We start from the raw sequence: 13336 nt of genomic DNA on the forward strand, positions 1-13336 counted from the left end.
CTAATTCTACACCTTCCCAAGCTTTTGCGGAGAACCTTCAGGCACAGGTCTCACCCCCACCCCCAGTGCTGAGCGGGTGGGGGTTGGTGCAGCTGGGATCCAGAGACTGGACAGTCTTCAGCGGGCGGCTGCTCAACCTGGCGGCCCTGATAAACAAGTGAATTTCCGGTGACAGGTACAAAGTCCAGAGTTGACGAGGGTGCTCTGCAGGCCTGTGAAGGTGGTGAGCCAGAACCAAAGGGAAGAGGGGTGGGCTCAAGAAAAAAGGTTTTGTTCAGTTGAAATGAGTTGTTCAAGAGGGAGGGAACATATGCACAAATATGGCTAATTCATGTTGATTATGGCAGGCAAAGCCAGAGGGACCAAGCACAATCAAAACTGCCTGCAAAAGTGGACGTAAGCGCGCGCGCGCGCGCGCGCGCGCGCGCGTGTGTGTGTGTGTGTGTGTGTGTGTGTGTGTGTGTAGGCGGATGTGGAAGTCGATGGACAGTGAGTTTAGAGGCCTTTTGGGAATGTGATGTGCCCTTGGGGGTTACCCTTTTTGTGTGTGTTTACCTAGACAGAGGGTACAAGCCTCTATCTGGATCTCAAGGGTTCTGTGACCCCCACAAAGGTAGGCTCCCCAAGCTTAGTGTGCCTCCTTGACCTTTCAGACCCTCAGGGAGTCACCTTCCCTGAGTCCCCAGTCTACCCTAGCAAGCCCCGCCCCCACCTTGACAGGCCCCGCCTCCTCTATGCCCAGAGCTCCGCCTATCAGAGCATTTCCGTTGTTATTTTGTAATCATTTCTTCCTCTGCTCCCTCCCCAACTTGGGGAGCTCTCCCAGGGTGGAAACAAGTTTGACAGTCAGACACGACTGAGCGACTTCACTTTCACTTTGCACTTTCACATATTGGAGAAGGAAATGGCAACCCACTCCAGTGTTCTTGCCTAGAGAATCCCAGGGATGGGGGAGCCTGGTGGGCTTCCGTCTATGGGGTCACACAGAGTCGGACACGACTGAAGTGACTTGGCAGCAGCAGCAGCAGGTTCCCAACTGCATTTCGGACTCTTTTGTTGACCATGATGGCTACTCCATTTCTTCTAAGCGATTCCTGCCCACAGTAGTAGACATAACGGTCATCTGAGTTAAATTCACCCATTCCAGTCCATTTTAGTTCACTGATTCCTAGAATGTCGATGTTCACTCTTGTCATCTCCTGTTTGACTACTTCCAATTTGCCTTGATTCATGGACCTAACATTCCAGGTTCCTATGCAGTATTGCTCTTTACAGCACCGGACCTTGCTTCTATCACCGGTCACATCCACAACTGGGTATTTGTTTCGCTTTGGCTCCATCCCTTCATTCTTTCTGGAGTTATTTCTCCACTGATCTCCAGTAGCATGCTGGGCACCTACCGACCTGGGGAATTCCTCATTCAGTATCCTATCATTTTGCCTTTTGATACTGTTCATGGGGTTCTCAAGGCAAGTATACTGAAGTGGTTTGCCATTCCCTTCTCCAGGGGACCACATTCTGTCAGACCTCTCCACCATGACCCATCCATCTTGGGTGGCCCCACACGCCATGGCTTAGTTTCATTGAATTAGACAGGGCTGTGGTCCATATGATCAGATCAACTAGTTTTATGGGATTATGATTTCAGTGTGTCTGCCCTCAAATGCCCCCTCACAAATAGTGGAAACAGTGTCAGACTTTATTTTTTGGGGCTCCAAAATCACTGCAGATGCTGATTGCAGCCATGAAATTAAAAGACGCTTACTCCTTGGAAGGAATGTTATGACCAACCTAGATAGCATATTAAAAAGCAGAGACATTACTTTGCCAACAAAGGTCCGTCTAGTCAAGGCTATGGTTTTTCCTGTGGTCATGTATGGATGTGAGAGTTGGACTGTGAAGAAAGCTGATTGCCAAAGAATTGATGCTTTTGAACCGTGGTGTTGGAGAAGACTCTTGAGAGTCCCTTGGACTGCAAGGAGATCCAACCAGTCCATTCTAAAGGAGATCAATCCTGGGTGTTCATTGGAAGGACTGATGCTGAAGCTTAAACTGCAATACTTTGGCCACCTCATGCATCGAGTTCACTCACTGGAAAAGAGTCTGATGCTAGGAAGAATTGGGGGTGGGAGGAGACGGGGATGACAGAGAATGAGATGGCTGGATGGCATCACCGACTCTGTGGACATGAGTTTGAGTGAACTCCGGGAGTTGGTGATGGACAGGGAGGCCTGGCATGCTGTGATTCATGGGGTCGCAAAGAGTCGGACATGACTGAGCGACTGAACTGAACTGAACTGAACTGAGGTTCCCAACACCTGACACAGGGCAGGTTTCAGTAAATAACTAAGGGAGGAAGTGTTCCATGAGCTAAGTCATACAGGCATAGCAGTTCACAGGGACCCACAGGGCAGAGAGGGAGCAAGGGCTGCGGCCTGGGTTTGCGAATGGGGCACGATTAGAACTGCGACTGGGAAGCGGATGGCCAGTTCATGCAGGACTTTGAAGATCTTGGCACGGAGTTTGAACTCCTACTGCCAGTGGCCCATTCCTCACTCTCCCACCCACACCTCATGTTCTCTGCTGCAGTTTCGTGCCAAACTGTTTTCCATTCCTAGAAGTCACCAAACTGTTTTCCATTCCTAGAAGTCACCAAGCTCATCTCCTGGCTTTGCATGTGCTGTTCCTGGGACCCCTGCTTTCCTCCAACCTTCATCCTCTCCCCAACATATCCACCTCCCACCTGGCTGACTGTTCCTCCCAGGCCTCCCATCATGCAGGTCCTAGGTGAGGCCCTCTTGATCTAGATGTACCCTAGCCTAGGTCCCTCCTCCCCACTCTGCCCCTAGAAGACCCTGGCCCTTCTCCCTCATGGCCCTGACCACACAGTGTTGTGATTTTCTCTTTACTTGGCAGAGTCCCCTGTGAGTCTATAAACTCTGAGGATAGGGTCTGTGTCTGTCTTGTTCCCCTTCAAATCCCTAATATCTAAAATGACAACAATAAGTCCCTCTGAAATAAACAAATGAGAGGAAAGTGAATATTATCTTGGATGAGGCAGTGAAGATCCAAGGAAGGTTTAGAAGTTTTGGTTGATTTTGAAGCAGGGAAATTTCACAGGATTCAAAAGATATTCATTGAACACCTACCATATGCTGGACACTGTGCCAGCATGTGGTACATATGGTTTTGATGTTGTTGTTTTCATTGAGGTATTCACATAGCATAACTTAGTTCACATAACAACACAACAAAAATCACTCTATTCATCCATTTCAGCACACAGTTCAGTGGCTTTTAGTACATCCAGAATGTTGGGCAACAATCACGCAGTATAGTTCTAAAACCTTTTCATCACACCAAGAGAATTCCCCCTGCTTGTTAAATAATCACACTTCATTTCCCTATCCCTAGCTTCCAGCAACCTCTAATCTTCTCTGTCTCTATGGAGCTGCCTATCCTGGATATGTCCTACAAGTGTAATCATATTTGTGCCAGCTTTTTAATGAACTGCTTTATTTAATCCTCCTAACTGTACTATGAAATTGATGTTAATTACCCTCTTAACAGATGAATAAAATGAGGCCATAAGAAGGTAATTTCCATGAAGTCCCACAGAAGAAAACAAGTAAAAGTCTGCCCATCTTTCAGTCAGCCATTTATTCAATGACTATTTCCTAAATGCCCACCACAGATCCACAGAGAGCCCATAGGCAAGCATTGTAAAATAGCAGAAGGCAACCTGCTAAATGCCCCCACAGCATGGAGAGCCGAGAGCCGGCTGGATATTAGCACCTACCAACCTCTCAGCCAGAAGCTTTAGTACAGGGAACAACCTTTACAACCTTCCGTGGCGGCCCTGGCTGCTGTGTGGTTGGCTCTGTGCTAGCTACTGGAGAGAGTCCCTGCCGCCATGCAGCTTTCATTCTGGTGGTGAAGATAGACAACACACAAGTAAAGACGTGAATATGATCATTTCAGAAAATGGTTAGTGCTGTGAAGAAAGTAAAATAGCTTCGCGTGATGGAGCTGTGGAAGGGACTCCTATTTTATATTAGATGGTCAGAAAAAGGAGGTTGACTGCAGGGGAGGTGTCCGAGCTGAGATCTGTATAAGAGAGAGACAGCAGTCATGCCTATATCTGGGGGAAGAACATTCCAGAAAAAGGGAACAGCCAGGACAGAGCAAAAGCAGGACTGGCTTGTTCAAGAAATGGATAGAAGGTGGGTTAATGGAGTCCATTAAGTCAGGGGAGATTGGAGAAGCTGTGATGCTGTGCCAGGTCCTTCCCTCTGTGAGATGGGGAGCCATTGATGATCAGAGTTGGGGACCCAGGGACTGACCTTCTTCGGCTTCCATGTGAAGAATGGATGAGAGGAGGCCAAGGCAGAGGTAAGGAGGCCGGTTAGAGAGCCATGGCTATCACCCAGGAGAAGGGAATGTGGCATTAGGGTAACTAGGTAGAAATGGAGAAAAGTGCTAGATTCTGGATGTATTTTGAGGGTGAAGCCAACACAATTTGCTGATTGGATATGGGAGTTGAGAAAAAGAAAGGGAGCAAGGATAGTTCCAAACCGTTGACCTGAGCAACTAGAAGGATGTAGTTGTGGGGAGACTCTGAAGGGGACAGATTTGGGAGGGCAATCTGGACCTCAGTTTTGGACATGTGACTTGTGAGATGCCCATGATTCATCCAAGTAACATACTAAGTAGGCAGTAGATAAACTACCCTAAAGGCAGCAGAAGGTAGGGGCTAGAAATATAAATTGGGGAACCAGCAAAAAGCAGACTTTTTTTTTTTAAGCTGGTCATCTAGGTGAGACCCCATAGAGAAGTGCAGAGAGAAAAGAGGGCTGAGGGCTGAGCCCTGGAGCCTTCAGGGAGCAGAGGTGAAGGAGCAGAGGCAAAGCAGGCAAAGGGACTGGGGAGTGGCCAGCATGATGGGACAGAGGTGTCCTGGAGGTCAGAGAAGAAAGTGTTTCAAAGGCAAGAACTTGACCAGCACATCAAATGCTGAGGATAGGTCCACTAAGATGAATGTGAACTGAAAACTGACATTGAACTTGGCCGTGTGGACGCACTGGGGACAAGTCAGGGGAAAATGCCCAACTGGATCCATGCCTGGGCATGGGAGCAGAGGAGGTAGGGACAACTCCTTCAAGGAATTTTCTATAAAAGGAGCAGAGAAATGGGGCAGACATGGAAGCAGGTGTGGAAGGATTTTTTTCAAGACTTTTTCCACGGCTAGGAGCTTTTAGACCATGTGTGTATGCTGGTCAGAATAATCCAGGAGAGGGAGGAAAGTGATGATGCAGAGGAAGAGAGAAGAGACAGTAGGTGGGGTGGGGGGGGGGATGTCCTTCTAGAATCAAGGGGTGTGGGAGTTGAGCGGCAGCTGAAGGGCTGGCCTTGGGCAGAAACGAAGGAAGGTGGAGTGTCAGGTGAGTGATGGGAGTCAGGGAATTTTCTTCCCATGGCTTCTGCTTTTCCAGAGAAATAAGAAGCAGTGTCCTCAGCTGAGAGTGGGGAAGGGGTGCTGAGATTTGAGGAGAGAAGACTTGAGTTTATCATCCTGGGGCTTTGGAGAAAGAACTGCATGTGGCAGGCTTGCCAGGCAGCATCAGGACCCCCTTGAGGGGTCCTGATGAATTCATAGTGAGATCAGTATGTTTTGTTTTCTAGCCCCTCCAAGTGCAAGTGGGAAACAAGATGGAACCTGCAACCTAATCAGGGTTGGGAGACACGCCGGGCAAGTCTGATGAAGGGGACTGAGCTGTAGACAAGGCCTGAAGCAGGGCCAGGTACAGAGGGAAGTGTGGACAGAGTTGAGGGGGTGGGGGGGGACTCTGAAAAAGTGGCAGAATTGATAGATGTTAGCAGTGATTACTGGCTGGAGTAGTCAGGTGAAAAAACAGAAAGTAGTGGGCAGATGACAGCATGTAGAAGTGGAGCTTACCCAGGGGATGCCGTTCTTGATCCGGACAAGTCCTAGGACGCGAACCGTGGAGTGGTCCTGAGGTAGGATCTACAGACTGTTGGTGGTTTCACTATTGCTTGTGGCATATTAACTCCTGAATCAGATGTCAAATGATTTTGTGCTACAGTTCAATGAGTAAATGGCAGAGGCAGGATTGAACCTAGGTCTTTTGCCTCTAGGTCCAACACATTTCCAGATACATCCCAGCTACTCCTGTGAGTAACACTTAACATCAAGGTGTTCAATTCCTCATAGTCACCGGGGGTGACAGTCAGTGACCACTGCTTTTCAAGGATTGACTTATATTTTCCAAAGAAGACTCAAAGTGCTGCTATTAGAAGAACCGGGAAAGGATGCTGAGCAGGTGAAAGAGCCTGGTGTCCTGGTCCCCAGCCCACACCCAGCTCCTCTCTGTGGCAGTCCCAGGACTCTTAGCCTGGGAATAGTTTCATCCCCTTTAAGAAACCGATGAAAGTCTAGACTGCTGTCAGCCTGCACACCAACCAGCTCTATTATGGCGACCTGCAGCTCCAGCGTCGTGATTAGTGATGATGAACCAGGTTATGACCTGGATTTATTTTGTATACCTAATCATTATGCAGAGGATTTGGAAAAGGTGTTTATCCCTCATGGACTAATTTTGGACAGAACCGAACGGCTTGCTCGAGATGTGATGCAGGCGATGGGAGGCCATCACATCGTGGCCCTCTGTGTGTTGAAGGGGGGCTATAAGTTCTTTGCAGACCTACTGGATTACATCAAAGTACTGAACAGAAATAGTGACAGGTCCATTCCTATGACTGTAGATTTTATCAGACTGAAGAGCTACTGTAATGACCAGTCCACAGGCGACATAAAAGTGATTGGTGGAGATGATCTCTCAACTTTGACTGGAAAGAATGTCTTGATTGTTGAAGATATCATTGACACTGGCAAAACGATGCAAGCCTTGCTTTCCCTGGTCAAGCGGCATAATCCAAAGATGGTCAAGGTTGCCAGCTTGCTTGTGAAAAGGACCCCTCGAAGTGTTGGCTATAGACCGGACTTTGTTGGATTTGAAATTCCGGACAAGTTTGTTGTGGGATATGCCCTTGACTACAATGAACACTTCAGGGATTTGAATCATGTTTGTGTCATTAGTGAAACTGGAAAAGCAAAATACAAAGCCTAAGATGAGAGTTCAAGTTGAATTTGGAAACAGCTAGTGTCCCATTGATATCACCAGTAAAATTATCAAATGTTCTAGTTCTGTGACCAGATGCTGGTAGAGTTTATTATTGCATGTATCTTCTAAGAATTTTATCTATTTTGTATTTTAGAAATATTAGTTACTGCGTTCCTGAACTCTTTATTTGCACTATGAACCTGTAAACTATCATTTCCCTTTGGGTAAATTGTTGTTTGACTCATGAATAAAAAATCTCTTAAACTGTACCACTATTGAATGAAAATATTGAAGTTATATCTGTAAGAAACATTTAAAGAAAAGAATTTATTAGTTTTTGAATTGGTATTTTAACTTTTACATATTCGGGAAAGAACAGAAGCGATAGAACATTGTCCATCGTACCACTGTGTGTTTAGAAAAGTGAAAAGCAGTCAGTTTCAGGCCAGTGACAGCACTGAGAGGCATCATTGTGTCCAATAAACCATACATCCTGGAATTATTTCAGTAGGTTTCAGTGGTACTAACTGTATTTTCCCACTTGTTCAGATTATTTCCAGTGAATCTTTGTCAACAGTTCCTTTTATTTTTTTTCCAAACTTTAAACTTTTTATTTTGCATTGGGGTATAGCCGATTAACAACCAATAGTTCCTTTTAAATACAAATCAATAAGTTCCAAAAACCTACCATTTTTTAATTCTTCAATATAAAAATCCTTAAACTATAAAAGCTGTCTCTTTAAAAAATAAAAAGATGATGAGGATGATGAAAGCAAGAAAATGCACATGCACACCCAGTCACAAATATGCTCCCAGGCCTGACAGTTAGGAAGTGCTCAATAAAAACTTGTCAAAAGACTGAATGGTCAGAATTGGGGGAGCTCACTTGCTTTCTTGGGGTGAAGGACTGGTATTAACACAGAGTGTGTAGGAACCTCTATTCTATTAGAAACAGGTACCGCCTTTGACTAGGCAGAGGACCTCTTCTTCTTTGTAAGCCTCTGGAGGGCGACTGCCCATTTCCTGCTTCCAGTCACACCCAGCATCGCAGATGGGGTGGCGGCCCCACCCTGCACCCTTCCTTCTTCATTCAATCCCCATCTTCCCTGGAGCCTGGCTCCTCCCCATTCCTGCTCAGCCAGGGCTGACTTGCTGGACATGCCCCAGCATTCAGAGCATCCCTGATGTGGTCCCAGCAGGGACTGAGCTCTCTGACCTGGTCATCAGTGAAGTAAGGTAGAAGGATGTGTCCCCAGTGGTGCATCCCAGCAACACTCGGAGATCACAGCTTCTTGGCTTTCCCCACTTCCTCAAGGCAGACCAGCCTGTCTGGGGCCATGGTGTTCGCAAAGCCCAGAGCAAGAGCTTACTGAACCTCCTCTGTCACAACTACACCACCATGAAACTCCAGTGTAATTGCGTCAGATGGTTGCCACAGCCAACATCCAGGTTCACAGGACAGCTTCTTCCCAAGCCGCCAGCTCCATCTTGCCAGGCTGGATTTATAATTAGACACCACAGGTGTCCAGAACAATGAAGCAGCAGTCTGGGTTCCCCTGTGATCAGCTACCTCTCAAGTAACTGGATTGGGAAGAATAAAACTCAGCAGACCTGCCAGAGGATGGCCATTCCCTCTCCTGAGGGATGTCACACCCAGGCAAGTGGCCAGAGGTGACAGGACAGCTGGACAGAGTGGCCCCACAGGCTGCACCTCGCAGCCCCACCTCCGCGGGCGCCTCGCAATAGGAATAGTCATCTTTCCATATCCCCACTTTCTCCTGGGGGCTGGAAAGGAAGAGAGTTGGTCCCATCTGAGCCCCCAGGAGTATTGGGGCATTCCCAAGTGGAAATCCTCTGGTGGTCGACACCACTCATGCCTGGGGAAAGGCAACTCTACCCACGATGGCATGAAGCCCACTCCTGCCTGCTGTTGCACTCACACCCACCCCCAGAACAAGCGTCCCTTCCTCAGGGTGGGGGCAAGGATGGAGCACCAACATGCCTTCAGGGGAAAAGGGTTTAAAAAAGCATGTCACCTGTGACATGGTGAATGAATGGGCTGTGTCGCCACTACTCCTTATTCTCAAATAACATTCGAAGTGAGATTGAACAGCCAGGAAGCCATCCCCATGCTTCAGCCAGGCTGTGGATCCTGAGGGAAAGTGTGACTGTGGCGGGTGGTGGCAGCTTTCTCCCATGAAATGTGCTTTGTATTCTAAGTAGCCTTGCTGTTGTTTGAAGCCAAGGACAATGAGTCATTTGTGTCCCAAGCCAGTGGTTCTAGGATTTCAGAGTGACCTGAGATGAAGTAAGGACCTGGTGTACCTTAAAGGCAAGGTGCCCTGAAAATTCATGCCTGCCCAGCTCTACCGGTCACGCTTGCCTTTTAAAGGGCCCCTACTCAGTCGTGACACACCCACAGCACAGAGAAGACAAATTATTTTTCTGGAATAAAAACCTCTAATGCTTTCTGAGTACACGCGTGCATGAGTGCCAAGCCGTTTCAATTGTGTCCGACTCTTTGCGACCCTATGGACTGTAGCCTGCCAGGCTGCTCTGTCCATGGGATTCTCCAGGCAACAATACTGGAGTGGGTTGCCATGCCTTCCTCCAGAGGATCTTCCTGACCCAGGATCGAACCTGCATCTCTTGTGTCTCCTGCGGTGCAGTCAGGTTCTTTACCACTAGCGCCACCTAGGAGGCCCTTCTGAGTACATAAGGGTTGACTTCTTAAAATCATTTTTAAGACTTTGGAGATGATCATGCAGATGGTAGCCACCTCCCTGTAAATGCTAGCAGAGACTTACTTTTACCCTGCTTGCCATCTGGATGAGACCATTTAGCAGACCTGGTCCAGAGTTAAGCTCTCTGGTTCTAGATCAAATTGTCTGGAGTGAGAGCTGAGCTAAACCATGTGACACTCTTAGGAAGCCTCAGTTTCTTCACCTGTTAAATGGGGATAATTATAATTAAAGCTGATTCAAGAGGTAAGGAGCTAATGGGGAGGTGTCAGTGTATTTTCCTGGCACTTGTAAATGTTCAATAACCATCTGTCACCCTAATGGAGGTTTGTTGCTGTTCTACATAAGACCTCTGCTTGCAGTTCTAGATAAATTTTGTTCTAACCAAGGTCAGATATGCTTTAAGAAGGTCCTGAGCTTTGAACTATCTGAACCCTGTATGGGATGTTGATTCCAGCTTCTGTTCTCCCAGGGTTCCTCAGGGCCAAATGGCCTTTGTCAGGCAGTTTGTATAAAAGGGACTTCATTCAAGCCTTGTTGGATTAACTGGGGCTTCCTTTAAATAAGGGCTTGTTTTCAGAAGGTTTCTTTTTTCCAACAAGGAAAATAACACAATGGATTCCAAGTAATCTACAGTCCTCATCACAGCTTGTCACGAACACCTGGCACATCTTTTCAGCCCAGAGGGCAAACACACACGCTCCCTCACTTGCTAACTTCAGGAACCTAGCCCCAGCCTGTCCCAAAAGCATTTGCTGACAAACTTCCGCTCACTAAAGTTATTTCCTGGAAGAATAGCAAAACTGGTTTTGAATTAACAGTATGGCTTTAGTTGCTGCAGAAGCTTAGTGAAATTACCATCATTACCAATTATTTACCTAAAAAAAAAAACTTACAAGAATTACTTTCTTTTTTTTTCTTTACTGATCAACATGAAGAATGATTTACTGGTAAGTCATTTTCAAGCAAAGATGGGATTTAGGAATTGGGTTAATGTGTTACTTATTTCAAAGAAAGGAAATTTCATAATGTTGCTTGGGCACCAGTTTACTTGCTGCTTCGTAAAGCAATTGTGATGAATGGTAGAGAGAGTTAAAGCATTTGTGGAATAGACAGACACCAGCATTTGGGGTTGCACACAACAAAGAAATATCTTAAATATTTTTCAAAATATTCTAGAAGCCAAGACACAAGGGCGTGCTTTAAGAGAACACAGGAATGTGGGGGGGGCCATATTGGAACTACCCGTTTCCTTTCAAATCAATGAGGAAAACAAAGCAGCATTCAGTCTCGCATACCGACTTGACACAGTTTATATATAATAGTTTGACTTTAATCCAAGAAGCAAAGATGGAGCGCTCTGTTTATTTTGAAAAATAATTTCATGGACACTCAGGTAATCCTCCCTTGTCTGACAGGTTTCCTTGGGAGAGAAGTCTGTCTCTGTTACTTAGAAAAGTACCAATTTAGCACCCTTATTTAGATGACCTTGGTATCAATTTTGACTAGGGTTTCCCTGGTAGCTTAGGTGGTAAAGAATCAATTTTGAGAGGCAAACAGAAGAGATTCATTTTCTTCCCTCTCTGTTGATCCATCCCTAAATTTCTCAAGCAATTGTGTAAGTGGGTGTGTGTGTACATAATTGACCTAACAATTTCACCCAGATGGGTCTCAACTCTGCCACCATTTCTGCAAGAAGACAGTGGAACTTGTCTCCATAAAACATTAAATCCATGGGCATTTTCAAAAGAGCCTGTCAAGTGTTTCCACAAATATTTACCTGCAAGCTAAGATCATGGAAGACCATGGAAGGGGTATAACTCAGTTCACTGTCTGAGCCACTTGTCAAGGAAGATTGATGCAGTTTGCAGAGTCTAGTTTTTCTGTTCCTCTTAAATGTGAGGATCACTTGGATAAAGGGGAACCCAGGCCCAGTAGGGCGACCACAGACAATGGAACTTGATGTTTTAAAACAAAAGAATAATCAAGAAAACAGTGTTTTGGCTGATTTGCAGCTGAGCACTCCCTCCAAAGCGGTGCTTAATACCACAACCAGACATTCATGCTCTGGAGTTCTCTCACGGGTGTGTGTATGCTTAGTCGTGTCTGACTCTTGGTGACCCCATGGACTGTAGCCCGCCTGGCTCCTCTGTCCATGGAATTCTCCAGGCAAGAGTACTGGGATGGGTTGCCATTTCTTACTCCAAGGGATCTTCCTGACTCAGAGATTGAACCCAAGTCTCTTGCGTCTCTTGCACTGGCAGGTGAATTCTTTACCACTGAGCAACCTGGGAAGCCCTCTCTTAGGGGCAGTAGACTGTTTTTTGCCTGTTTTTCATTTTGACTGTGCTGGGGCTTTGTTGCAATGCAGAAGCGGGGCGGCAGGGCGGGGGCGGTTCTCTTGTTGCAGTGTTGCTCAGGCTCAGTATTGCTACACATGGCCTTACCTCCCAGTGGCACGTGGGATCTTAGTTCCCCAACCAGGGAACAAACCTGCATCCCCTGCATTGGCAGGCAGAGTCTTAACCACTGGGAAATCCCTTGCCTTTTTTTAAAAAAAAAAATTATTTATTTATTTTTGGCTGCACTGGGTCTTCCTTGCTTTGTGAGGACTTTCTCTAGCTGTGGCAAGTGGGGTCCTACGCTTCGTTGCAGTGCACGGACTTCTCATTGCAGTAGCCTCTCTTGTTGCGGAATACAGGCTCTAGGCAAATGGGCTTCTGTAGTTGCAGCACATGTGCCCTAGAGGGCCAGCTCAGTAGCTATGGCCCACAGCCTTAGTTGCTCCATGGCTTGTGGAATCTTCCTGGACCAGGGATTGAATTCGTGTCCCTTGCATTGGCAGGTGGATTCTTATCCACTGGGCCACCAGGGAAGTCCTCACTTGCCTTTTTTAACCAAGGAAATAAATATGAGGAGCTGAATTACCATTATTTCAAATTTATTTTATTCTCAAAAAGATAGTATGAGTCAGAGAACAGAAAAAGATATACAGTGAAAGTTCTCACTCTCACTGGCCCGTTCCTATCTACCTTATTCTTCCCACCCTAAGTAACAACATACTTGTCCTAATTCCTGTTGTATCTTTTTAGTTTCCTATGCAAATATAAGTGCTATCAATATATATTCTTATTTTCTCCTTTCTTAAGCAAAAGCCAACATACTCTTCTGCATCATGTTTCTTTCATTTACTAATCAGTGTGTCTTAAAGAGCTTTTTAAAATCAATATAGAGACTTAGAGATATTCTCCAACCATTTTTTCGACTGCACAGTATTCCCTTATGTGATTACATCAACATTTATGTAACCAGGCCTGTGTTGATTGACACTTGGGTTATTTCCAATCTTCCCGTGGTCATGTATGGATGTGAGAGTTGGACTGTGAAGAAAGCTGATCGCCGAAGAATCGATGCTTTTGAACTGTGGTGTTGGAGAAGACTCTTGAGAGTCCC

General features: G+C 46.3%; 1 pseudogene across 1 annotated transcript; it reads left to right on the plus strand.

Moving 5' to 3' along the window:
* Positions 1-40: 40 nt before the first annotated feature.
* Positions 41-7395, plus strand: LOC129540900 (hypoxanthine-guanine phosphoribosyltransferase pseudogene; annotated as a pseudogene). Its single transcript, XR_016037170.1, has 2 exons — positions 41-175; positions 6157-7395. The product of XR_016037170.1 is annotated as a hypoxanthine-guanine phosphoribosyltransferase pseudogene (transcript).
* The last annotated feature ends 5941 nt before the right edge of the window (positions 7396-13336 follow it).

Source organism: Moschus berezovskii, chromosome 4, assembly GCF_049115385.1.
Source record: "Moschus berezovskii isolate FMDL1 chromosome 4, NW_MosBer_1.0, whole genome shotgun sequence".
NCBI classification, from domain to species: domain Eukaryota; kingdom Metazoa; phylum Chordata; class Mammalia; order Artiodactyla; family Moschidae; genus Moschus; species Moschus berezovskii.